Here is a 25,690-nt window from a genome sequence, read left to right as displayed (position 1 = left end):
TCATTCTCTGCCCTCAACATACCTGCAGGACTGTTCTCTTCTTCCTGGCTCTGGTTCCCACCATGTTCTTAAGGTTTTCCTTGCATTTTCAAAATAAAGGGACTAGACTCAAACCCTGCAGAAGGTCAGAGTCACCTTCACAGAGACCCAAAAGGGAGCACAGGTATGGAGGATTAGACATGGGGAGAAAGCCTGGTCTCTGGGATTGTTGGCTAGTGCAGATCTTGCAAGTAGGGGAGCAAAATCTTTCTCAACACTAGAGTCAGATGCCCATGGCTCAGAGTGGGAGCTCTTGTCCTCATTGAGGTGAGTTACAAAGAGACATGAGGAAAAAGCAGAGACTGTGCAGCTCCACAGCCTTGGGGAAAGGCTACCTCAGAAATGGGGGATGAGGATTCTTTCATATTCAGTAATAGAGAACATTCATCCTTAGCACAGCTCAAATAATTACTGGGACCATATCTGTGAGTATCCTGTAAATGCAAAATAATGAGCATGCCATTTCTATTAATAATACTTTTATTAAAAGTAAAGTTCAATTCAGTGATGTGAAAAAGACAGGCAAACGATCTTTTCATTTCTCTCTTCTCCCTTACCCTCTTCTATCTTCCATGGTTTTTTTTTTTGTTGTTGTTGTTGTTCCTCTTATCCTGTGTGGCTTCACAGGGCTCAGTGGCACCAGACACCCTGGCTCTGGCACTCCTGGATGACACCAGTACTAGGGCCACCTTTGAGCTCATTCTTGGTCAGTGAGGACAGCATGATAGAAGTCCTGTTTGTGTGTTTCCGGTGTCTTGTTTCAAGGAAGAGAGAGCCTTGTTTTGGGATGGGGAGATCTTAACTTTTGCTATGCTGTGCTGTCTCCAGGAGCTGGTAAAGCTTACAGATGTGTCCTCAGAAAATAATAAATTAAACGTGTGTAATAAAATACAGAGTCACAAAGGAAGCCAACGATATTAAAATATGCTTATAAAAATATTAAAAATCAGAAATGTGATAAATGCACAATTATTAATGCCTTAAATATGATCCAGTGGCAGCTCTAATAACTATCATAATTTCCAAGTGGTGCTAAGCATATTTCATGATACCTGCAACAACTATAAAGTACTGCAAAAATACCCACACTTTCTCTTGATGATAAAGTTCCAGATCCACTAACAGCTGTGGACATGTTCAGTTGCATGCAGAGGTTAACAAAAATGAATTATGGATCTGTCCTATCGAAAAGAACAGAGTCCACTTGGTATCTCTCTAGATATCCAACACGGGGTTGAGAAAGTAGCTTTTCTGCCTTCTGGTTTCCTCAGGATGTGGTTAGCCAGCATGGTTGTGGACAATTGCTCAACTGTCCAGTCAGCCATATTCTTAGCAGCTGTATTGTGAATACCTGCTGTGTTCCAAGCACATCATTTACTTGAAAAACACCCATTGAAACCTGGTGTGGTAGTGAATGCCTGTAATCTTGGCGTTTGGGAGCAAAAGGAACAAATGTTGTCATGAGATTGAGGCTATCCCTGCGTATGTAGCAAGATCCTATCTCAAGAAAACAAAACCCAGAAACTATCTATTTAGGCCTTCAGGTACAGGCAGGTAGTGGGGTGATCACAGTTCCCAGTGATAGCACATAATGAAAATTGTTCCATGTAAAGGCCTGCCTGCCTTTTATTCCCTTTCATTGCACCTTCCTCAGGTTTTGCTTCTGTTTCCCTCCCCACAGTCATCATAACACATGTCCTAATACATGCCCACATGTGTATAATACAATGCCACATGGTGAGTGGGATTTTAATTTTTTTATAACCAGTATCTTGTTATAGATCTCATTAGTTTTCCTACCTTTTTTTTCTGTTCAGTACAGTGTCATGAAGATCCGTCATCTGCTGAAGTTGGTCTTGTGCATGACTTCTTATCCTTGAATATTTCATAGGGTACACTCTAATGGTTAATTTTAAATGTCAACTTGCTCCAGCCTGGAATCACCTGGGAAGAGAGTCTTAATTGAGGAACTGTCTAGATCAAATTGGCCCAGTGGGCATGTCTGTGGAGATCATCTTGACTCTTAATTGATACAAGAAAACCCAGCCTGTTGTGAGTGACACCATTCCTTTGACTGGGTCCTGAACTGGACAAGAGTGAAGAAAGCTAACAGATAGCATGAGTACATTCATTTTTCTCTGTTCTTAACTACAGATATGAAGTGATTGCTGCTTGAGTTCCCGCCTTGACTTCTCCAAAGGGATATAGCATAACAGAATTGTAGGTTAAATGAACCTCTTCCTTTCTTTTGTTGCTTTTCATCGGGCATTTTATTACAGCAATAGAAATACAGCTAGAACATGTACCCACTGTGCTTTCCCCATCTGCTTCCCTAAGGACAGACACCCACGTCGAAGTCAGCTGTCCTTCAGGTTGTTACTACCAACAAGTCTGTGGTGAGAATCCTTTTTAAAAATTGCCTCTTCAGGCTTGTGCATGAGACAATTCCTCTGGCTTCTGAATCTGGGATGAGGCTAGTCACTAGATACTAGGGTGTGTTCTAACAAAATTTCACAAAGGCAAATTAGATTGCTTTCTTGAAAAGCTGTCCCAGTTTTCCTGTTCACTCACAGTGCATAAGGACTCTGCTCTCTCTGTATTCTCACCAAAATATGGTGAACTCTCTCCTCTGTAATTCTGTCTGCTTTGATGAATGTGAGCGTCAAGATGCCTTACACAGTGTAGAGAATGTTTAAGGTGTCTAGGGGGTACCACTGGTATGTGCCCCAGTACTAATAGATAGGACTGTACAAGTTCAGAGCCACACTGAAGCTCTGTTTTATGCCAAGCTTGCAGCATAATTTCTCCATCGGTTTCCTTCTCCTGGTCTTCATCGTAGCCTGAGAATCAGTGCAGCCCAGAAGCAAAGCCCACCGATGTGGTCAACATAATCATACCCAGGGAACACCCAGTTCGATAAATGGGAATTGAAAGTCACAGGCTCTTTAATGCTAGAAGGCATGTGTTGGTTGATCAAGCGTCCTGGAGGATTCTAGCTTGCAGTGCTTACATCAAAGACCTCAGGGAATTCCTGATTTCCACAGCTTCCCTTCTAGTCCCTGGTTCTGTTTTCTGACACATTCTATCTAGTATAGCCACATTCATTGCTTTTTAGGGAACCTGTTTGACACATATCCATTGTTTCTACATCCATAACAACTCTCTCTTGCTCTACTACTTCTCGGGTAGAAAGAACTGAGATGTAGCTTTCATACAGCCTTGACTTTCCTAGTGACGTACCACCAAGATTCTTAGAAGAGGATTGTGTAAATAAAAGGTCAAATTGTGGCTGCCTCTTTCTCCCTTTCCCCTTCTGGTGACAGTTAATTATATCAGTTTGGCTAGTCCAGTTAGGATCAAACATAAGCCTAGATGTTTCTGTAAAGGGTTCCCACACCCTTTTGGGTGAGATTATAATTTTTATCACTTGACTGAATAAAGCAGTCTGCCTTCTGTAACGGGGGTTAGTGTCATCCAATCCTCTGAGAGCCCTAAAGGAGTCTAAGGTCCAGGGAGGAGGAAGGAATAGTTGTAGATTGCTTTCACACTTGACATTGTAACAACATGAGACTGTAGTCCATAACATTCTGTACCTGAGAGGACACTCAAATGTAAGAGCCAGTTCCTTCAAAGGAAATCTTCGGCTCACTCTCTGTAGCCATTTCTATATTTCCCACATCATCTCCATCTGCATCCCTGTGTCCATCACCATTTCCATCTCTAGTCCTAGCTTTGCTTCCATTTCCAAGCTCTATTTCCATCTTCATTTCCACATGTACCTTGGCCTCCCTCTTTGCCTCAATCTACTTCTTTGCCTACCCACAACATACATCGTATTGGTTCTGTGTCTCTGGAGAACCCCAACTAATATCTCATCCCATATAGATATTTTAGAAACAAACCACTTACCCTCAGGATTTGCTTCTGAGAGATCCAGACTAAGTCAAATGGATGATTTTACAAGCCATGGGCTTACTGTTCATATCTATTGTCACAGTTCATCACAAGAGAAAACAATCTGTACCAACTTTTTAAGTAGCTACTGAGGGTTATATTGTGGCCCCTCAGAGATGATCAGGGTATTAAAACTGTCTCTTCTACATACAACTTCCCATGCTGAACACTATGATGAATGCAATCCAACAACTGATCATAGAGATGTCTCCATTGTTATATTTTATTCATCTGTCTGTGAGTGCGTGTCCATGTGTGTTCGTGTGTATGTATGTATGTGCGTTTGTATGTGTGTGTGTGTGTGTGTGAGTGTGTTGCTGTTACTGTTATTGTTGAGACAGAGTCTCACTACATAGCCTAAGTTAGCTTCAAACTTAGAATCCTTTTCCCTCAGGATCCCAAGTGCTAGGATTATAGCATTACATGTGTGTGCCACCTCACCTGGCTTCCATTCATAGTTGAAGAGAGATTCCTGCTCAGTATTTAATATGTGTTTCTCCCTGAGCAACTTGTGTATGGTCAGGAGAGTGGAGTCATGTGTCTGAAGCAAGACCTGTGTATGAGGTGAATGCTTTTTAGAGAATAGAGTCTAGATATACACAGCAACGTGAAGACCGTCTGCCAACTGTAAATCAACCATGGCGTCATTAATGATTGCCATGACAGAATAGGAATGAGACTACTGCATCAGAGTTGATTTCGATAAATCCAGTTCACTATAAGGACGGCCAGAAATGATACTACAGATTTCTTGTAGGGGAGGAGCCTTCACAGATATTGGTTTCTTGCAGGTGATTTAAACATATGGACATGGAATGAAAGGGAAAGAAAGTGTTCTTTCTGCATGTCGAGAGAACAGATCTGTATCAATAAATCCATATCTATAAATAGAGCTTAGCCAGGCGATGCAGCTGGGCTTCTCCACCTGTCACTTGTCCATCAGAAAGTGTATCAGAAACATGTAGAAGTTGGTTATGGTGGTGCATGTTTGTAATCCTGGCTACTTAGCAGACTGGGGTGAGAAAATTGCAATTCAAGATCTGCCTGGCCTACCGAAGGAGTTCAAGACCAACCTGGGTAACTTGGTGAGATAAAGAATTTATAAAAGGCTGAGCATGTCATTCAATATAGACTACCTGTCTAGCAAGGGAAAGACCCTGGGGTTCCATCCTCAATACTGAGCAGAAAAGCATCTAGCATCCTCTTGACATGTAGTCAAGCAGGTGTGATCTCTCTCTGCCCTCATGGCATGCCCCTCTCCTCTTATGGTGCCTTCCACCACATCATTCTGTAATCAAGTCAGCAGCTTTTTACAGTCTATTTGTCAGGTTAACTATTTTGGGACCTTTTTCATGTGCATGCTCATGTCTCTCTCAGTATCCCAGCTGACAATGATGAGGGGAAAAGGCATGTACCTTCTTGTAAAGGAATAGGTTCGGTATAAGCAAAACTCCACCCCAAAGAGAAGAGAACATCTTTCCAGTGTGTCAAGTATCCGGTCAGAGTCTTGCCATGGGCACTGTAAACTGAAGTGTTGCAGTCTGAGGGGACCACACACAATGAGACTCCTGTGGTCTATACGATATTAAGGTGTGAAGATCACCAGACAGGTTCACCCTGTAGTGCCCCCATATGGACATGTATCTAGCAGCAAAGTGAAACCAGCAGCATGGTCTGATTAGGCAGCATTTGTAGCAGTGTAAAGTTAACGACAGCATTAATTTTGCTCACAAACCAGCCATCTGAGCTGAGCTCAGTGGGGACAGCTTTTCTCTGTTCTACAAAGCATCAGTTGGGGCCGCTTGAAGGCTTGGGACTGAAATAATCTGAAGTCTCGTTTAATCACATGCCTGCCAGTTGATGGTGGCTGTCGGGGCACAGTGGAAACCATCACCCCTACATGTGTCTTTCCCGGGTGGCCTGAGATTCCTCAGGACATGGTAGCTGAGTTTCAAACCTGAACAGCCCACAAGACCAGGTGTCACCTTGTCTTTTGTTTTAATGACCTCAGAAATCCTATAGCCTCACCTCCGCCAGAATCATCTACTTGCTAAGAGCAAAGAGAAGGTGTAAACACATCTTTCTAGAGGGGTGAGTGTGAACTCGATGCTGTCAAAGAGCGTAGATTAGAATGTAGTGGTGCTGGTGTCTTTGAACAATACACTGTGCTGTAAATAGGCAGAGAGGAAAAGCGGGCCAGGAATTTAGCTATTATAGGTATAAATACTGATCTCTCTGGTGTGCTGCGTAATTGTCTTCTGTTCCATGGGTCCTAATGGAATTTCAGAGGTTGGGGTAAAGGGGGACTAAGTTTCCTAGGATCTGAGTCGGAGTAGACATAGATGCTGGGTAGAAATAATACCAAGAAGCTGAGGTCTAAGGCTGAATATTACTAACAGAACCTCTAAGCCAGATGCTAGAAACAGACAAGATGGGGCTGGGAACTCTGCCCTGAGCAAGAGCTGTAAAAACAATATGGCCATGGCATGATGGGAAACTAAGAAAGATCTGCTTCGTTTGAATGCTGGGACAGCTCTTCAGCATTTCAGGAAACCTGGGCCCAGTGTAGAACAGGCCACCAATGGCAGACGGTGCCATGACACTCCAGAATGTGCCAGACAGAATAAAGACCTAACAGGGTATACTTTATTTGGGGCTTTATGACTGAAGCATTTCTCAAGTGACAGCAAGATAGGTGGGTCCCTATGTTGTGAGGGAGGGTGAAGGGATATGTACACTAACCTGGGCAAAGATGGGCTCCATACCGGGCCTTTCTTAAATAACTATTAAAATGTATAACATCAGTGAAGAAAAGCCTGGTCACCAGTGGCTGTCACTACATGCCTGGCTCATTATCTTAACAACTTTGTTTATTCCATAGGGTTTGGGACACATACTCGTGTCACCTGGTAGACAAGAAACAGTTACGACCAAGAGGGCAGTAGTTGCATCACACTGAATCCCCATCTCTACGACGAATGTAAGCGAAATCGGGGACTGACTTCACACAAGGAGTAGAGCACAGCTGTGTCTTCAGCATCTACTTCCCTCCCCTCGCTGGCTCTCTAAACTAGCTCTCCCACAAAATCACTGTGAGGCAGCTATGATTATCCTCATCATACAGTGATGGAAGAGGAAGGTTGCAGACTCAGAGCAACCTGCTGAAGGTCATCTCTAAATGGCAAAGGCAGATCAGATCATGCTCTTTCCCACTCAGCCCTGGCCAATAGATCTTTCTGTGGGGGTGGCCAGAGACCTCACAGAAGTGAGCTTTAAATTACATGCAATTTTAATTCATTTTGACTTAAATCTAGTCACAAATGTGGCTAGTGGTTTGTATAGTGGTCAGGGCATAGATAAGTTGTTAGCAGGTCATTGCCTGCCTTAAAGGGGTGGCAACCTGTATTTGCTTAATGAGAAGCTTTTAAGTGTGTATGTGTGTATGTGTGTATGTGTGTGTGCATGTGTGTGTACATGTGTGCAAGTGTATGTGTGAATTCCTTTGTTTTTAGAGAAAACCAGCCAAACAAAAGGAAATCTGACAGAAGTAGAATGAAATGCCACATACTATTTGCCTGAATACACCAATGACCACGCTTTGGCCCATTGTCTTAATCATTCTATGCCTATATAATGCACACTTACACATAAGCACATGATAAACACACATATATACTAGTGTAGCAATTGTCACAATAGAAATGGGTTGTACATATCAGAATGCTTTGCCCTAAGTTCTTCAGTATGTATCTCCTGCAAACAAGAATATTTTCTTCTAAAAGACAGGATCATGGCCACGATCAGAACCTCTACCCTTCATACACTCTCACTTACTTTGTAGTACATATATAAAATTTGCCATTTGCCCCAAGATGTCTCCTCTTAAAAGGCATTTTTGTTGTTTCTGACCCTAGTTCCAATCCAGGAAGTAACACTGTATTGACTTCTCCAACTCTTTAGTTTCATTTGTTCTAGGACAAGTATCAGACTTTCACAATGTTTTTGGAGGACCCTGGATTACCATCTTGGAGACTAGCCCTCAAGGTCATGTCGGTTTATTCACAGTTTCCTCATTGTCAAGCTCAGGTTGAGATCATTGGACAGAGACTTCTCAGTGAACCCCATCAGCAGGTGCATGGTGTCAGTATGCCCAGTATTGGTGTCACATCTGACTTCTTGGTTAGGAAGTGTGTACCACAGAAAGACCACCATTTTTTTTCTTCCATGATGAGTAACTGTGTGAAGGTGTTCTGATACTATGTTACTACTAGACTTCCTGGTCAACTCATTCAGCTGTTTTGGTTTTCCACTCAGGATTTTCAGCTGAATTAATACCTCTGATGGCTCTGAAATAGGTATTGTCTGCAACCTGTCATTTCCTCTCCTTTTTGGCTGGTATTCTGTGTAAGGAAGAGCTGTCTTCTCTCTGTTTTTTGAGCTTTGCTCATATTAATATGGACTCTTGAACTTTTTAATAGGATTTGAATTGCATTTAATCCTTACTTATTTCGTTGTTTAGATCACCTGAAGTATCTGCAGAAGGCATCATCACTGTCTGGCTCCTGTGTTCTCACCTTTTGTTGAGTACTTCTTTGTGATGCAACAAGAACCCAGGCTCATCTTCTCCTTTTATAGCTCCAGCCCAGAAGTGGAATCATTTACTTTTTCATGACATTTAAAAATAAATCAAACTCCCAAATACATTGAAGTGGTGTCATGACCACTTTGTAGTAGTGTATTTGCTCCGTTGGAAGCATGGGAGAGACTAGTATAGTGAAGATTCTGAGTTCCCATGTATCTCTTGTATGGCCGCAATGGTTTGGAAGAAACGAGTGGCAGATCACAGACCGTATCATGTTGAGAAATGGATCACCAGAAACATAGAACAACTTTGCATCGTTAAGTCTAAGAACATCAGGCCGGGCGGTGGTGGCGCATGCCTCTAATCCCAGCACTTGGGAGGCAGAGGCAGGCAGATTTCTGAGTTCGAGGCCAGCCTGGTCTACAGAGTGAGTTCCAGGACAGCCAGAACTACACAGAGAAACCCTGTCTCAAAAAAAAAAAAGTCTAAGAACATCAGTAATATCTAGCAGAAGATGGCCAGAGTGGGCTAACCTCATATTTTGTTTGGAAGGAACAATTCCATCAGTAAGGGCTTGGATGACATCTGTCACCATGAGTTAATCTGTGACGAAGGCCCAAATTCCAAGACGGGCATGGTGAGACATGCCAATAAATGCCAGTACTTGGACGGTGGAGGGAGAAGGATCAGAAATACAAAGCCAGCTTCAATTGCATACTGAGCTCAGGTCAGCCTGGACTATATAAAACTTTGTCTCACAAAAGCAGGAGAAAAGAAAACGTGAGGCAAGAAAACTGGAGGAGGATCTGGAGAAATGGTGCAGTTGTCAAAAAGCACTGACTGCTCTCTCAGATGTTCTGGGTTCAAGTTCCCCAACCCATATGTAGCCTCACAACTGTCTGTAACTCTAGTTCTAGGGGATCCGACACCCTCTTCTGGTCTCCATGGTAACTGCCTACATGAACTGCACAGACATGTATGCAGACAAAACACCCATATGTGAAAAATGATAAATTTATTTTAAAAATCAAGAAGCCTCAAACACTCAGGAAGGGATACTAAGGCTTAAAATCCCCAACCTAGCAGCATGGCTTATGAAGCTACCCAACTAGAGTCCATACAGTTTACAAGGATTGCTTTTCAAAGTAGGAATTCCAGAATCATTTACAACCAGAGCAGGATCATCTCAGTACCGGGCCTCCATGAATGATTTCTGTAAAAGAAAAGTGGTCACTCAAACTTTTTTACTTATTAATTTTCTTGAAAATTTTACCTACCCATTCATGCACTTGCTAATTCATTCTCTTCATTTAAAATGCAGGAAAATGGCTTGCCAATGTCTTTTCTATGATAAAAATTGGCTAACATTGCTTGACCAACAACATGAACTCTAGGATACACTGGAAAATACTGATTATTAGAAACTTCACCCAGTTTACCTTGAAACAACCGTATTTGATACAAACAAGTTAAACACTCTGTAGTACAGGCCACATTATGCCTGGTGACATTTTTCAGAAGAAAAGTTCCTTGCTAGATCTTACAACTCACTGATTTGATTTACAAAGTAGTTAGCCTACAGCACTGGCTTCATTTCCATGCCAGTGTCATAGGCCCTCCCTGCCTTTTCCTTCCCTTGATAATCTAGCTTGCGCATAAAGAGACATGAAAAGTGGTCATGCTTAGAATTCCATGCTTGACCCTTATTTAATTCTTAGAAAGGGAGAAAGATAAAGAAGGCCTGAAAGATAAGGCAACAGACTCAGAAGGATGAAAGGAAGAAGGTGAGACTGAAGACAAGGAGTTGATCAGGGTGTACACAGTTGAAGATGAAGAACAGTGTCAGAAGAGAAACTAGGAGATTTGGGGGTCACAGTCAATTAATACCCAAGTTAAAATTGAGACTGTGTCTTTTGAAATTAGAAAGCCTGGGACAGGGCAGGGTAGAGAAAGTGGGGAAACTACATGAGGACCCAAGTTTGATGCCCAAATCCCATGTGAAAAAAAGCTAGCTATTGCTATACACACTTGTAATCCAAGCACTGAGGGAGTGGAGATCCCTGAGGCTGACTGGCCAGCCAACCTAGTTAAATCAGTGAGCTCTAGGCTACACAGAGATCCTTCCTCAAAACACAAGAGCTTCTGAGAAATGACACTCGAGGCTGAATTTGACCTTTACATGCACATTCACTTTCACACGTGCACATTTGCACACATGTGAATGTGAGCACACCACACACACACACACACACACACACACACACACACACACACACAATGTAGAGAACCTCAAGAAGATGTTGAGGAGTGGCTGATCCAGGTGCCTAGTTGGTGTTATGCCTTCAGTACCTTGCATTTGCCTTTCTAGGTGGTTTCCTATTTTTTTTTAAAGACAGGCTAATTTGTAACACGGCCTTGCCAGGACCTCATGACGTAGCCCAGGCAACCTTAAACTTCTGGTAAGCCTCATTTCTCAGCCTTCTGGGTGTTGGGATTTTAGGTGTGAGCTACCGTGTCTGGTCCTTATTAGTTCTTAACTTGGATCTTGTTTTCCTGTAGCAACTGTGGTCTTATCTTCTCGGACCTCAAAATTTCAGTGGGAGGACATCTTATTGATGTAGCTCCAATAACATACTGACTGTAATCCAGCTCCTCTGGCCAGGAGGATGCATGGGATGCTTTAATTGGCTAGGTCTGGAGCTGGGGTGGGATTAGAATTCATTGGAATCGTGTGATGGAGAATGGAGAAGGGTGATAGCCAAACTAAATCTATGTTGGGAAAAAAAATAGATGTTGTCTCAGCTGCTGTGAAAACATCACTACGTAACAAACCACTCTAAAGCTCAGAGGCTTGGGATGATGCTTCAGACGAGAACTTGTGGATGGGACTAGTCACACAAGTCGGTACTTCCTGGTCCAAGTGTTAAAAGAGGAAATAACATGTACAGAGGTTATAAGTCTGGAGAGCTCTTGATGTTTGAAAAACCAAAAGCAAAGGAGTATCGGGTAGGATGAGGGTGTCAGGGGGGTCTTGTAGTAAGTGACTTACAGGCAGGGCTTTACTCGAGAAATCATTTCTCCAGATTGGTTCCTGCTGCTAGCCTGGAGAGTTGGGTGATAGACTAGAGGAGACAAGGGCAGAAGTGAGGGCCTGGATTCTCAGTCAAGGTGAGGAGACAGTTTGAAGGAGCAGCAATGGCATGATGTGAGTGGAGTTGAGAGATATTTTGTAGGTGAAGCTGAGAGTTGCTGGGGCTACCATGAAGAAGGAAGAGGCCAATCAGGGAGACCTCTGACACAGGGTCCTAGTTATCAAGGAATACATCAAGGACTATCTGAGAAGCTCATGGGGCATAGGACAATTTGCACACTCCCGGGGGGGGGCTAGTGGAAGCATTAATTAGTTCATATTTGTCTGCATATTCTCAGATAAAAGAGGCTTTGTAGTCCTCTGGTGATGCATGAAATTCTGAGCTGAAAGAGACCATGTAGTGCAAGAGAAGATGTGAATGGTGTTGGGTGGACAGGGTCATTAGTCAATTACAAGGGTCTTGAACCTACCCAGTCAGTGTCTCTCAGAGGCTGGGCATGTCTGATGTCTACCAAAGGTCTAATAATGACCAATCTTTCACTCCAGCTGCCGTGGCGTCTTTTATTTCCTTTTGCCTAAGAGCCCATTCCATAAAGATTACACCTGCCATCAAGTTAATGCCTTCAAAGAGGAAGGAGCAAAAGGGAAATATTTCAGGGGTTCTGGGCAGACTCTCAGATCACTAAAACTTCATTTCAACCTGAGGCAGCATCAACATTATTCATAGAGGTTCTACAAGATATGTGGGTGCTGGGGAGGAAAGATGAGGGGCACAGAAGGAAGGCCAGAGGTGGGGTCTGGGTCTGGGTCTGGGACACAGAATTCTTCCCTTGGAACAATTCCAGTAGCCCAAGATTCGATGAAAATTTCATCTTTGGATATTTGATGTTTGCCCATCTCTTTTATCTGTAATTATTTTCCAAGTTGCTCAGCTAAAACGTCAAAGAGTATATTAAATTGCTAGTTAGGAAACATCACCCCCAACAAACCCTGTACATCAAAATGTTAGGGCTTTCTCTAGGGGCCCTGCGTTCAGTTTGTCAACATGCTGAAGCCGTTGAGCTGGGGCTCCGTGAGGCCCAGGAGCATGATTTAATTAATATCCTACCCATAATACCTTGCTGGGTTTATGCAAACAAACCTCTGTCACTCCTTACCTTAGGATTTCCCCTCTCCTTGAAGCAAGCATTTGTTTACCCACAGTTTGACCCCATGACAGTGTTCAGCAGATGCGGCTCTTACTTATTTGCATTGTTTTGTGACAGTTGCAAAATTCATTAGTGGCTCAGGGATGAATCCTCAGTGGACTGGCCCAATGATAGGTGAAGAAAGAGGGCTAGTACTAATTAATCCTCTTCTTCAGTGAGATTGGGGATTGGGGATGAGCTAGTACCTCTTTCAGAGATTGTCTATATCCAGTTTGTAAGTTGTAGTGGCAGTAAGTGACTACCTCTTGACTACCTTGGGCCAAAGGGGACCTTGGCTACTATTGAGAGCTTAGATGAAGGATGGGAAGAAAATAACTCTGGGCAGGAATTGACTGGGCAATAGAAAGTATACAAGTTGAACACATCTTGAAAAGTGAATGCCTTCTAAGAGTGTTTCTTGGCTGTATGTCACTCTACACCAGAATCTCCCAGAACATCAAATAACATGATGGCTCTATAATGGATCATGATAGTGCTATGGGAGACATTTTAGCATTTTAGGACCTATGACCATTTCTAACATCCCACCCAAGGAACCTATGAAGGTCTAAGGAACTCACAATCAAGATAACCAATGAGCTACTAGCAGACAAAGAGGTACAGAGAACAAACTTTGGATAGACTTCTGGTGTACCATGATACATAAACCAATGATCCCAAGGTCTACAAGCATGAAATTCTCTTTGAAAATGTCATCTCTGAGGCCAAATGAGGGAAATTATGATTTTTCCCACTCAACAACAAAGGCTTGGGTTGGAATGGGGGTCAATGGCATCTAGCCCCACCCCTTCTTTAGTTCAATGTTCTTCAGAGCAACTTAGCTGCAAATCATGCAATACTTGGGACTACTGTCTTGTTTTATACAGAAACTAAAGATGGCTTCCTCCTCCTGTGCAGAGAGCTATGCCTGTATGCAAAACTCTCATCAGACAAGTGTTTACGTGGAAGATAATGGCCAGCTCGTTTTCATCTATGCTGAAAGGTAAAAATCAAAGAAATGGGCTATGTAGCAGATGTACTGACTGAGCAATCACATGATAACATGACCTTGTCCAGTCAACGTACTTGAGCTGCATGCCTATCATGCGTAGGCTAGCTATTAGGGGTAGATTGTTTTACAGGGTGTGTCCTAGAGATAGATGAGCTAAGGAGATGCTTTGCCAAGTTCTCCTGTCCCAGTCCAGGCACCAGTGCCTCCTCTGAAGCAGCTTGTTTCATTTTAGAGAGTCTTGTCTGCAAGGGTGGGAAGAAACAGCCATTATCAGAAAAGCTCTTCAGGTAACAGCATCTGGGATGCAGAGTGCTATAGTCTGGAGTTGGGATGTCTGCTAAAGGCCTTTGTAGTGAAGGCTTGGTTCCTAGCCTATGACACCATTGGGTGATGGTAGGACTTTTTAGGTTTGAGGGCTACTGAAAGGATTGAGGCCACTGGGAACATGCCCTCAAAAGGTTGTGTGAACCTTATGTTCTCCATTCTGTTTCCTGGCTGCCATGGCATGAGTCATTTGTTCCAACATATCCTCCTGCCATTATGTGTAGCCTCAATACAGGCCCGATGGGCTAAAAGTTCTGAAATGGTGACTAGAAATTGGTTTTGTGATGGTGTGTGTGTGTGTGTGTGTGTGTGTGTGTGTGTGTGTGTTGAGTGTACTTGTTAATATGGGTATGTGCAAATATATGTGCACTTGCACATGGAGCCGAGGTTGACACTGGTTATTTTTCCTCCATTATTCTCTACCTTTGTGTTCTTGAGGAGCATCTCTTACTGAACATGAAGGTCATTGATTTTGCTAGGCTGGCTGGCCAATGAGCTTCAAGAATCTGGATGTCTCTGTCCTTCCCCAAAACACTGGGGAATCCAGGTATGTGTCACCATGCCTATTTTAAAAAACATGGATTGTGGGGATCAGAACTCAGGTTCTCATGGTGGTCTGGCAAACACTTTATTGATGGAGCCATTTTCCCAGTCCAAGCCTTTCTTCTATATAAGCTGATTATCATAGGTATTTCTTGTAGTAACAGAAATCTGTCTAATACAATGGTGAAAGCTAAGGCTGGGATGAGGGAGTGAAAGGATTTTGAAGTCCCAAAAATATTGAGAGCAGGGCAGAGAGTGCCCTGAGCATGCTTTGTTTCCTTTCTACCCAAGACTTCCAGGAAGGAAGGAAGGAAGGAAGGAAGGAAGGAAGGAAGGAAGGAAGATTGGTTTTAGAAGATTTCTGTAGCAGGGTTAAGATGTGGTCATATGGCCTAGAGTCTTTGCAGGAGAGCAGCTTCATGAACTTCCTATCCTTTTGGCATTCTGATGGCTTCAACATGTTTATGATGTGAACCATACCAGTCCTCAACTCCAGCTGCATACAATGGTCAATAGACCCTGGAGTTTTCACTCCCATTTTGCTTACTTTTCCACCAATATTTACCATCTCAGCAAATGACAAATCCCTCTATATATGTATGTGGCTTTGATACATTCCTGTCCATCATTCCTCTCTCCGAACTCCAACCAGCTACTGGATTCTTCCAATTGTCCCTCCTCAAACACTAAGGACACGTAGAACCTGGCTACTGCTTTCTCTTTCCAATGGATGCTCTCCTAATGCAAGCTCCCTTGGCCTCCTTTTTACTGACTGAAGTCTTGCTTTTTATTACCAGTGTTTTAGTGCTCTCCAGCCCACGCATCAATTAGAGTAAGTTTTGCAAAGCTCTCAATCGTTTTTCAATGTGCTTAGGAGCAAATCCCAGCTCCAAGTCATTCATAATGTGTTAGTCCAGGTCCAGAACCATCTTCTATCTATGCTCCAGACATCACCACCTTCATACCGCCCATGGAATGAATACTAAAAGCGATCTGCCTGGAAACCTGGAAGTCTTCTCGTGATTATGCCATGGCGCTTTGCTTTGAGCTCATCTAACCCCGTGGGCACTTTTCACAGGAAGACAGGCATCTTGTCCTTTTAAGGCCAGCTGGTGGAATGGACACCAGCCAAGTCACCATGATTCCTGGTTTCCAAGAGATGTTTTTAGACAATTGAATGAACTATCAGTGCCTGATTCACATTGATGCCATCATCCTTTCTTTACAGAGAAGGAGGATACATGAAATATATCCAAAAAGGAGTTAACAAAAGACATAAATGTCAACTGCTGTCAGAAACAAGAGTAGACTCAATCTCCCGACAAGCTTCCATACCACACTGCCTCCCAGGATGCCAAGAAAATGATGTAATCTGACCCACGAATTCCCCCTCTGGAAGCTGCCCCAGCCTGTCTATCTGAAGATAAAAACAACCACAGATTCAGTCTACATCTTCTTTTGCTCCTTAGCCTGTTGGGGCCAAGGTTGAATGGTGCCAATTTGCCGATGGTGGTTTTTATGATGTGGACTGGGGTCATTGGGGACTGTTCTGAAACCATCAAATTCATTTCAATTAGAAGTGTAAGTTAGTGTCCAATTTTCAAACCAGATTCTCTGGGTAAAAGAATACCATTTTTTCCCCCTGAGCTGTTTCAATCTGATGAGCAGTACTTGTGGGTACCAAGAGTGTCTGGGCTCTGCATCCTTGGCTGTGGCATTTCTCCAGGTTACTATGAGGTGCAGGTCAGGCTAATGCAGGGGTGAGGAAATAAACGTGGAGAATGGAAAGGGGGCTGTGTGAAATTTGAACCAGTACAGATCAATTCCAGAATGCTGCCCAGGGATTCCTAAAAGTGAACCCAGGGAAAAATAAATACATCTCATCCTTATTAACACTCCAAGCCTTAAATGAGTCCCGATGTTAATTCCGAAGAGATGTCTAAAATGCCTCCTTCAAATTGCCGCCCCACTTGCCCTATAAAACAACGTGTACTTCTTTTTATTCACTCCATGTTCAAAAAAATAAAGGAAATTCCTTCTGCAGTCTAGGGCCAAGGAACAACCCAGGCCTGGCTTTGATTACTGAGAGCTGGAGAGTTTTCAGTGAAAGCTGCAGCCGGCTGCCAGCCTTGTTATTAGCAATAAGCATCAAGCTGGTCTCGGGAGAGCAGGGGCCTTTTGAGAATGTCAGACAGCAGCCGGCACCTTCCTTTGACAGCACCTGCAGTCACCATTGGAGGTGTGGGCCTGTCCAGAACTCCATTTCCTCTCGGCTGAATCGGCAGCACTAATCAACAGAGAAATAAGCCCTTCTATTTATATAATATCTACCTACAAGCAGCCCAAATTGCCATGCTCCTGTTTAAGAATCTACAAATGGCTCCCCGTGGCCCCTCAGACCAAGTCCAAATGCCCAGGTTCATTGTTCCAGGTCTCATGACAACAGAACTCACCTTGGCAATGTGGGAGCTTGCTTTCTTTCCTTCCTTTCATTTTGTAAAAACAGAGTTCCAGCCAGGACATTCTTCCACAGCCGGAGAGGGTTATTATGCTGAGATTGGAAAGGGCTGCTGACTCAAAAGGCTTGCTGCGAGCCCCAGCTCTACTCCCAACTGCAGCACTGGCTGAACACTCCCAGCTCAGGATTCACTTGCCATCTCGTTGATAACCTGAGGGGATGATCATAGTAGATGACTCGATCTACCACATCCTTCATGAATCTGAAATCATAACAAAGTTTCCTTCCATTCATAGCCCTCTCTTATTTGTTTTTCCCAGCCTTGCTTCTTTTTCTGAGACTGGGAAAGGGTAGGTTCAGCTCTCGCATCCTGTCTTACAGCTAGCAGCAACCAATCTAGGTAGCTCCGACCAGTGGTGCATAGTGAAGTCTGGCTGGTGAGACAGATGATCACGCTGCCCTATGTTCCACACTCATAGCCCGCTCTGATTTCTGCTGCAGCTAGGATGGGCAAATGGTGCTGTTCAGAATCCCTCCATGCTGAAAACATCTGACTTCAAGATCAACCTATATCCTATCCTTCTGTCTGTTCCCCAGGCTTCAGCAGAACTGCAGGAGCCTACAGGCAAAACAAAAGCAACACCCAAAGTAGAGATACTTGCATTGCTATGAATGCTTAGCTAATGGAGGACAGGGGCCAGGGGGCAGATGTTCCAGCCACCTGCTTTTCAGGATTAAAACTCTCGAAGGCATTGTGTATTCATCTCAGGAAGCCAAGGTGTAATGAAGTCCCTGTTGCTCGAGGTGGAAACCTCCTTGTCACACATTCATAGTGCATTCTATCCACTCTACCTTCCTCCGCCCATTCTCCCCTTCCAGCTCATCCTCCTCTATCCACTGTTCCCCAACCTCTATCTTTTCCTGGTCCTCTACCCCTACCTCCACCTCCTCCTGCTTTCCTCTTTATCTTCTACTACCTCCTCCACCTTTTCCTTCTCTTCCTTCATCTTTCCCTCCTATTCTCCATCTCTTCCTCTTATTCTCCTTTCCTTCCTCTGCTGCTACCATGGCTTCCTCCATCTGTTACTTCATCACCTCTCACAAACCCTCAGCAAGTACTCTCCCACTGGGCTACAGCTCTACTCTTTTTTCACTTTCTTATTTTAAGACAGGGCTTCATTAGGATATGACGATGGCTTTGAACTCACTCTCTAGCCTAGGCAGGCCTTGAATTCAAAAATCCCTCAGCTTCAGACACCTGAATAGCTGCTGTAAATGGCCCATACCACCAGGTCTGACCTCTGTTACTCTTCTTGCTTCCTCCTAATGTTTCCAAAGATTAGTTAGCAACTGAACTCTCAGTATCCAAGACGTTGGTTTGAACTCTACTTTCGGAGGGACTCAAATGGAAATGGCTGACATAATTCATCTTCTGTCTTTCATCTTAAATGCAGATGCTAATGTGATGGCCAGAGCTAAGCAACCTTTGTGGAATCAGCACAAAAGAAAGGCTACAGAGGTGTCAGAAATGCCACATCTGACACATCTAACATCTCTGAGTGGCTGACTCAGTACCAGCAACTGTCAAGTTTTATGTTTTGGAGTCCAGGAAACTAATGCCTATTTATTTAAGCTATTGTTCCTTGAGGATTCTTTTGTTTGCAGGTGAGCACAGCCCCCATAGCTCTGTTGTGCCTCTCTCTGCATGCTAGCAGTGCTAGCCACCCATGTCTTTGCTCCCGTTGTTCTCTTTGCCTGGATCTCCCCTCCCATTTCTTTCCGTTGCTCTCACTTGCCTGCTTTCTTTCATAAACCAAATCCATATTTATTTCCCTCCCCCAAACCAGGACACTTTCCATTTGACAAAAATTCTTTAAAAATCTTTATCTATATACAGAGATAAAGTCCGTCTTGCATTGATTATGAGGTAGTCCTGGAATGGCTCCAAATTATGACCTTTAAAATGGATCTCACTTAAAAGGAGACTTCCTTGAAAACAGAGGCTCTACTCATGTGTGTGTGTGCATATGCCTTCTACAGGCTTCCACACGTGATCAAAGGACCCTGTGTAAATAGAATAGGAGCAAAGGACACATGTTTAATTTAAGCAAATTCCCTTCACACTAAGGAGGGCTGTTTAAGTGAAGATGGTGAAGATGGTTTGTGGGAACCTTACTGGGAGAATAGGCACTACTCCTTACTTTACTGTATCCCTAGGAGGGATGGAGACTGTGTGAGATGCTGATGTTATTGATGGACTTAATAACCCAAGCCCCTTTCATCTCCGCACTCAGGAGGCAGAAGCAGGCTGATCTCTGTGAGTTCAAAGCTAGTTTTGTCTACCAAGTAAGTTCTGAGACATCCAGAGCTGTTACACAAAGAAACCCTGTCCCAAGAGAGGGGGATAGCGGAGAAAAGAAAATCTGAGTCCCATCTACAGATGGTCTCCTCTTTCCTCATGTCCTGAGTCCTCTGCTCTGAATACCATCCCTCTCTCTGGGTCACGCCCTTTACTGCCAAACACAGTTCTCTCTCAAGTGTCTGGAGCCACACTTTTGGGAGCCTGCTCTTTGTCTCCCCGGGTCCCTAGGCTTTCAGACGTAGACCAAAGGAAGCTCTTGTCCATTCACTTCCTCCCTTTCTTCTTTGGTTTTTCTTGCCACCACAGTTCTCCTGGTACAATGTGGCTCAAACTAACTGTCCCACAAGCCCAGCCCTAGATTATCACTCAACATTTCCTGCCAAGGCAGGAAATGACCTCCTAACTGTCCCTTCACAGTGTCATGCCCTCATGTGCTGCCAAAATGTTATGCCCAGTACCAGTACTGTCAAGCAAGATACCTCTTTGCTGCAGCTCTTTCATTGCTTCCCTTTTCCCACCAAATATGACTCACAAAGCTACTTTTCTCTTCTCTAATTATCTAGCCAATGTGAACAAGCCCGTAAGCAAGCAAGAAGACACCTTATACTCATAGACCTCTGTGCTTGGCTTATAGGGCTAGACCATCACTTCTTGTTAAACATACCCCTCCCCTGCAGCATTCCACTCCACCTTTGTCTGTCTTGCTTATCTTTCTAATGTGGTACCCTAACCTTGAGATGACATACATCTTTAGTTGCATTAAAAGGACCCTGGCTAGTTACTGTGGAGCAGTGGGTGCTTCTGCCATAGCATCTATCAGGTATGTGTTTGTCTTCTACTTACTCCGGCACGTAGAGGATTCTGGAGTGAGATGCTTGGCATTTCTGCATATCCCACTGTAGAAACTTTAGTTTGTGTTACAATAGAAGCCACAGATTGTAGTTCCCCTCTGGTCACTGTATTCTGGGCAATGTGTTTAACTCATTCACAGGAATAGCTTTCTGGGCTTCCAGAAGAGCACTGACAAGGAGACTGAGGGCTTCCTTTTTATAACAGATGAGAAAAATGAGAGCTGAGTGAGTGACACCAGTAGCCCAAGTTCGCATGACTTGGAAGTGGCAGAGTTGTGTGCCTCCTACCTTGGTCTGTCACCCTGCCGTCCGCACACTGTGAGAACAAGCCTGTTCTATGTTCTTATGTGCACAAGAGATGAATGAATGTCATGTCTACAGAGGGAACATTTTTACTGGGAACCAGACTCTTTGGGCCATTGTCCCAGCTCTGCATGCTGCTTTGCCATAACAACTCTAGCAAGAGTCTTCCCCGTACTGAGCTTCAAAATCTGCCTCGAGAAGTTGGGAATCAAAATCACTAGAGTTGTTCCCAGCTGAGGAGACTTCAGTGGGACGAGGCATGAGTTTGCCTGTAAAACTCTTTTGTGAGAGTGAGTGGAACAGCTGCCTAGTGTGCAATAGTAACCGAGGCTTGCGGTGGCAAGAGAGATAGGTGACAGAAGATGTGGCCAGTCCTAGCGAAGAGACACAGCTTGCCTGTGGAGACATGAGCCTGAAGACTCTGAGTCACAAATCTATTCTAAACACTCACATTTTTTAAAAAATTGGATTGATAGATTGGTGTCTTAAATGGACAGTTGATAATTGCACATCCTTGTCGGGTATGAGGCAGTGTTTGGGAACTTCTACCTCATGTAATGATCAACTCAGGATATTGCGCTTATCCATCATCTCAGGTGCTTATCATTTCTTTGTGATGTGAGCATTCTAAATCCTTTCTTCTGGCTGTTTTGAATTATACAAGATGACGCTGTTGACTATAGTCACCCTTCTGTGTAATAAAATACCAGAATGTATTTCTACTCTCTGGCTGTGACTTTGTGCCCATTAGGCAATCATTTCCTTTTCCCTTCTTCTTGCCCTCCAAGGAGAATTCTTCCCACATACAAAGGAAGTTGAGGATGATTACCTCCACCAGTTAATTTTGAGTATATTTTCCTTTTCACGAGAGTGCTATATCATACAAATCTGTCTAAATACATTTAAAAGTGCTCTTTTAATAACGAACCACACAATAGAAATCCCAAGAGCTATGAAAGTCTTGTGTTATTGAATAGTGACATTTTTTTTTCTGATTGGTATACCTAACATATTGGTAAGTCTTAAAAGTGATGAATCTCAGACTCAATCGAATCTAAGGGGCATGAGAAGGGGCTCCTGACCCTATCTTAAGGGAGGACTGCCTTGAAAAAGTAACATCAATTGACACAAATACAGGGAAAAGATAATGGAAAAGGACCCTTTACTCTTCTTAGGAAGGAAGAAAGGCAAATATAGTCTGCATTTCTTCACTATAAAAGAGATTTATTCCTTTATTTCAGGTATATGGGTGTTTTGCCTACATGTGCATGCTCTACATATGTGAAGTGTCCACAGAGGCCTGAAAAGGGGATTAGATCCTCTCGAATGGAACTCAGTCTTCTGAAAATCAGACAGTGCCCTTGACCAGTGTGCCATCTCTCCAGCCCTTTCTGCATTTCCTCTTATTCTCAGGAAAGTTCCCCCATCAGATGTCTATGGCTGCTCACAGAGTTCATCTGCCCGATTCTTAAGGTACTTCAGGATCAACTGTAGTGTGTTCAGTTACTCTGGGGAAGAATTACAATAATCAGAGCAAGGAGAATCCAGGGGTTTTTTTTTGGGGGGTGAGGAGACAAACAAGAAGCTACAACTAGTTCTTCCAGCTAACAAGTCTCCATGCTACTGTGACCTCCTGACTTCTGTATAAGATTCTGACTTGTGACTTTTCATATCATACGCTTTCTAGAAGTTTTAAAAATACTTCCTTGTCCACAAAAAAGGAATATCTTGGTGCTATAGCTCAAATCTGAAATGCCTCCCAAGGACTCATGTATCTGAAGATGTGGTCCCCAGTTGGTAGCACTGCTTTGAAAGGTTGTGGAGTATGGCTAGTTGAGTTGATTCTTCATGGGTTCTGAGTCTTCATGATCACATTATGAGTAAGCCTTCTTTTTACCATCTCACTACTGTAGGTAAAACCATCTCCACATTCAATGATTTCCTGCCACAGATGGGCCTAAGTCTCCAAAAACCATGAGCCCTGCAAAACCTTTCCTTTCTTAAGCTTCTTCTGTCAGACATTTTGTCACAGTGTGGTGGCTTGAATAGGAATGCACCCCCTCCAAGACTCATGTTTGAATGTTTGGCCTATAGGAATGATACATTTAGGAGGTGTGGCCTTGTTGAAGTGGGTGTGGCTTTGTTGGAGGAAGTGTGTCATGGGTATGTGGGTGGTTGAAGTCTTATATGCTCAAGCTATGACCAGTATGACACTGTCACTTCCTGACTGTAGATCCAGGTTTAGATTCAAATGTAGAACTCTCAGCTCCTTTTCCAGCACCATGTCTGCCTCTATGCTGTCATATTTTCTGCCATGATGATAATGGACTCTGAAATGGTAAGACAGCCCCAATTAAATGTTTTCCTTTTTAAGAGTTGCTGTGGTCATGGTATCTCTTCACAGCAAGAAAAACTCTAACCTACAGTCACACAAAAGTAATTAAATATACTGATCTTGAGTGTTCATGGAAAGGAGTCCATAAGAGCCTCTGGAGGTTTGAAAGTGTTCTTCCAACTAGGAAGGAGACAAAGATGAGATAAATAAAATGTTATCTTTATGTTAAATATAAATCAATGGGCTAATCTATATTCACCAGGAGTAATGGTGACGGTAACTCTCCCTTATTACTCCTGGAAGATATGGCTAATTCATCCTGAGTCTGTTTCCATTCATGCCAGGATTCTCATCACACTGGTATTGGGCAGGCCTTGCTAATCAGTTAGGGAGCTAATGTCACCACTGGGGAACAAAGAATTGGACTCATAGCCAAGAGACCTGCTGAAGAGGTCTAGCTTTGCTTCCAGCCAGCCATGTGGCCAGGGATAGTAATTGAATCTCCCGTAGCCTCTGCTTGTTTGTAAAAGGAGGGGATGGTTCTTGTGCTATCTTAATCCATTTCTAATTCTCATGTTCTAAGACTCTGAAAGGAGCTGTGACATTGGAAATCCATGAGATCTTAGAAATCACACCTGCAGTTTGGAAGTCTACTGTGTGCTTATCGTTCCCCTAAATATTCTGTAAGGAAACAGAAACAAACCTGGAGACTCGGGAGATTGTGGTCAGGTTTGGAAGGTGATATGTGTTTTTGAAAGAATGAGCAAAATGAGAAACTCTGATACAGTGAGAGACAATAAGAACTCACAAAGTGGAAGTTTATCTTGGGCTTGACAGAGTTATATCTGTCTGCTATTGCTGTAATCATGCTGTGTAACAAACTTTCTACAATATCTCAGTGGCCTATAACAATACACATTTATTTCCTTCCCAAGTGTGTCATTGTCAGTGACTGTGAGCTGGACACATGTGTCCCTACATCTACAGTAGTCTGTGGGGCAGCTGACTGGCCTTGCTCATCATGGTTAGGCTCGATCATACATCTGAAGGGTGGCTTTTTATCAGCCCATCTAGCAGGGCTTTGCTTGGTGTGACTGGAGTGCTTTGGCTCTACTCTTCGCATCATTCTTTATATGGTTTTCTATAGCATGCTGTCATGTTAATAGATTCAGTGGAAGCACACAGACAGAAATACAAGAGTGCTTATTGCTGGCATCACTCTGCTGGCTCTCATGGAGAAAGGCAGCCATTTTCAGAGTGCGCTCTGCTAACTTGAAGCTGTGCTGCCCTCAAGCTCAATGGTTATTTTCTACACGTGCAAACTTGCTGAGCTTTCTTCTGTACATGACAGGCAATCTGCACAGGTAGTTAAGATGCTAAGCTCCAGAATGTTCTAAGAGCATATGATAGTTTAGGGAGTCAATGGAGGAGGATACTTGGCCCTTTTGGCTTTGAGCCTGTATGAAATGAGTTTGGTGGGCTAATCCTTAAGTCCATTCTGTTTTGTTTTTTGAACTAGTTCACAGGGATCATTCTAGTCCAAGTTTAAGTCTCATCATTGGTTAGCTGAGCCCCAGTGATTCTTATTCTCACTTCTTGATTATACCTGCCTTCTGATCTTCCAGGCTGCCAATCTCTCTGAAATCCAACTCCGCCTAACCACTGGGCTTTAATTTGGCTTTATCTTACCCGCTATAATGTTTTTAGCATCAAGTATGGGCCACAGAGGCCTTGGCTTTTTTACAGACTGCCAAAGAAGCTTTGTATCTTGGTCTAAATGTGTGTGGAGTTATCACCCCGTACATGGTGAGCCTTGACAGACAGGAGAGACATAACTGGTCAGGAGGGATTGATATGAAGCCTCCACCTCTAAATGATGAGTCTGAATGCAGGATTTTTTGCAGTGTCCTTGAAGGTTTCCAATGTGGCTGAGTTGTACACCTTAGCCTTTGCTTCCTTGAAATTCCCAGCTGTGGTACCAGCCAAACATGACTTCTATGGTTGGTTTTGTCCAGTCCACAAATACAGAGAAAGGGATCTAGACCTACTGGGACATTTTATCATTCAGTCCATCCTTGAACTCAGTCAAATATCTTGACATTTTTAGTAAAACGGCACTTGGGCTTCCAAATGGGTTTCCTGTTAGGTTGTGCTGGGAAGAGATGAACACTGGGAAGAGATTGCTGACTGATCAGACCTGTAGCGAAAAACTACCTTAGGACAGAAGCAAGAGACAGAATGAACACTTTTTTTTTGTCTTGGCATCTCCCTGTCTCACTTCCTTAGGATTCTCTGATCATCTTTCTATTCAAAGAGGCCCTTTTCTATATATGGCCTAAACTCAGGCAGAGGGCACAGAAAATATGCAGTAATCTTGGGTTAGGGTGGCAGTTCATCAGAATTCCAGGTACAGCTGCTACCCAGGACTTTTCCCTTCCATGAAGTGTATTAGTTACTTTTCTGACACTATGATAAAATATCTAAGCAAAAGCAAATTATCAGTTATCATGGTGGGTGGGGGGCAAGGCACCACAGCACGAGCATGAGGCTTCTGCCCTGGCAGTCAGGAAGAAGGGAAGGCAGAGGGTGAGAGGGAAGAAGGGAGAGAGAGAGAGAGAGAGAGAGAGAGAGAGAGAGAGAGAGAGAGAG

Source organism: Grammomys surdaster, unplaced genomic scaffold, assembly GCF_004785775.1.
Source record: "Grammomys surdaster isolate TR1022 unplaced genomic scaffold, NIH_TR_1.0 182, whole genome shotgun sequence".
Lineage (NCBI taxonomy): Eukaryota > Metazoa > Chordata > Mammalia > Rodentia > Muridae > Grammomys > Grammomys surdaster.
The sequence above is the reverse complement of the archived record's forward strand: the minus strand, read 5'-3'. Positions refer to the sequence as shown.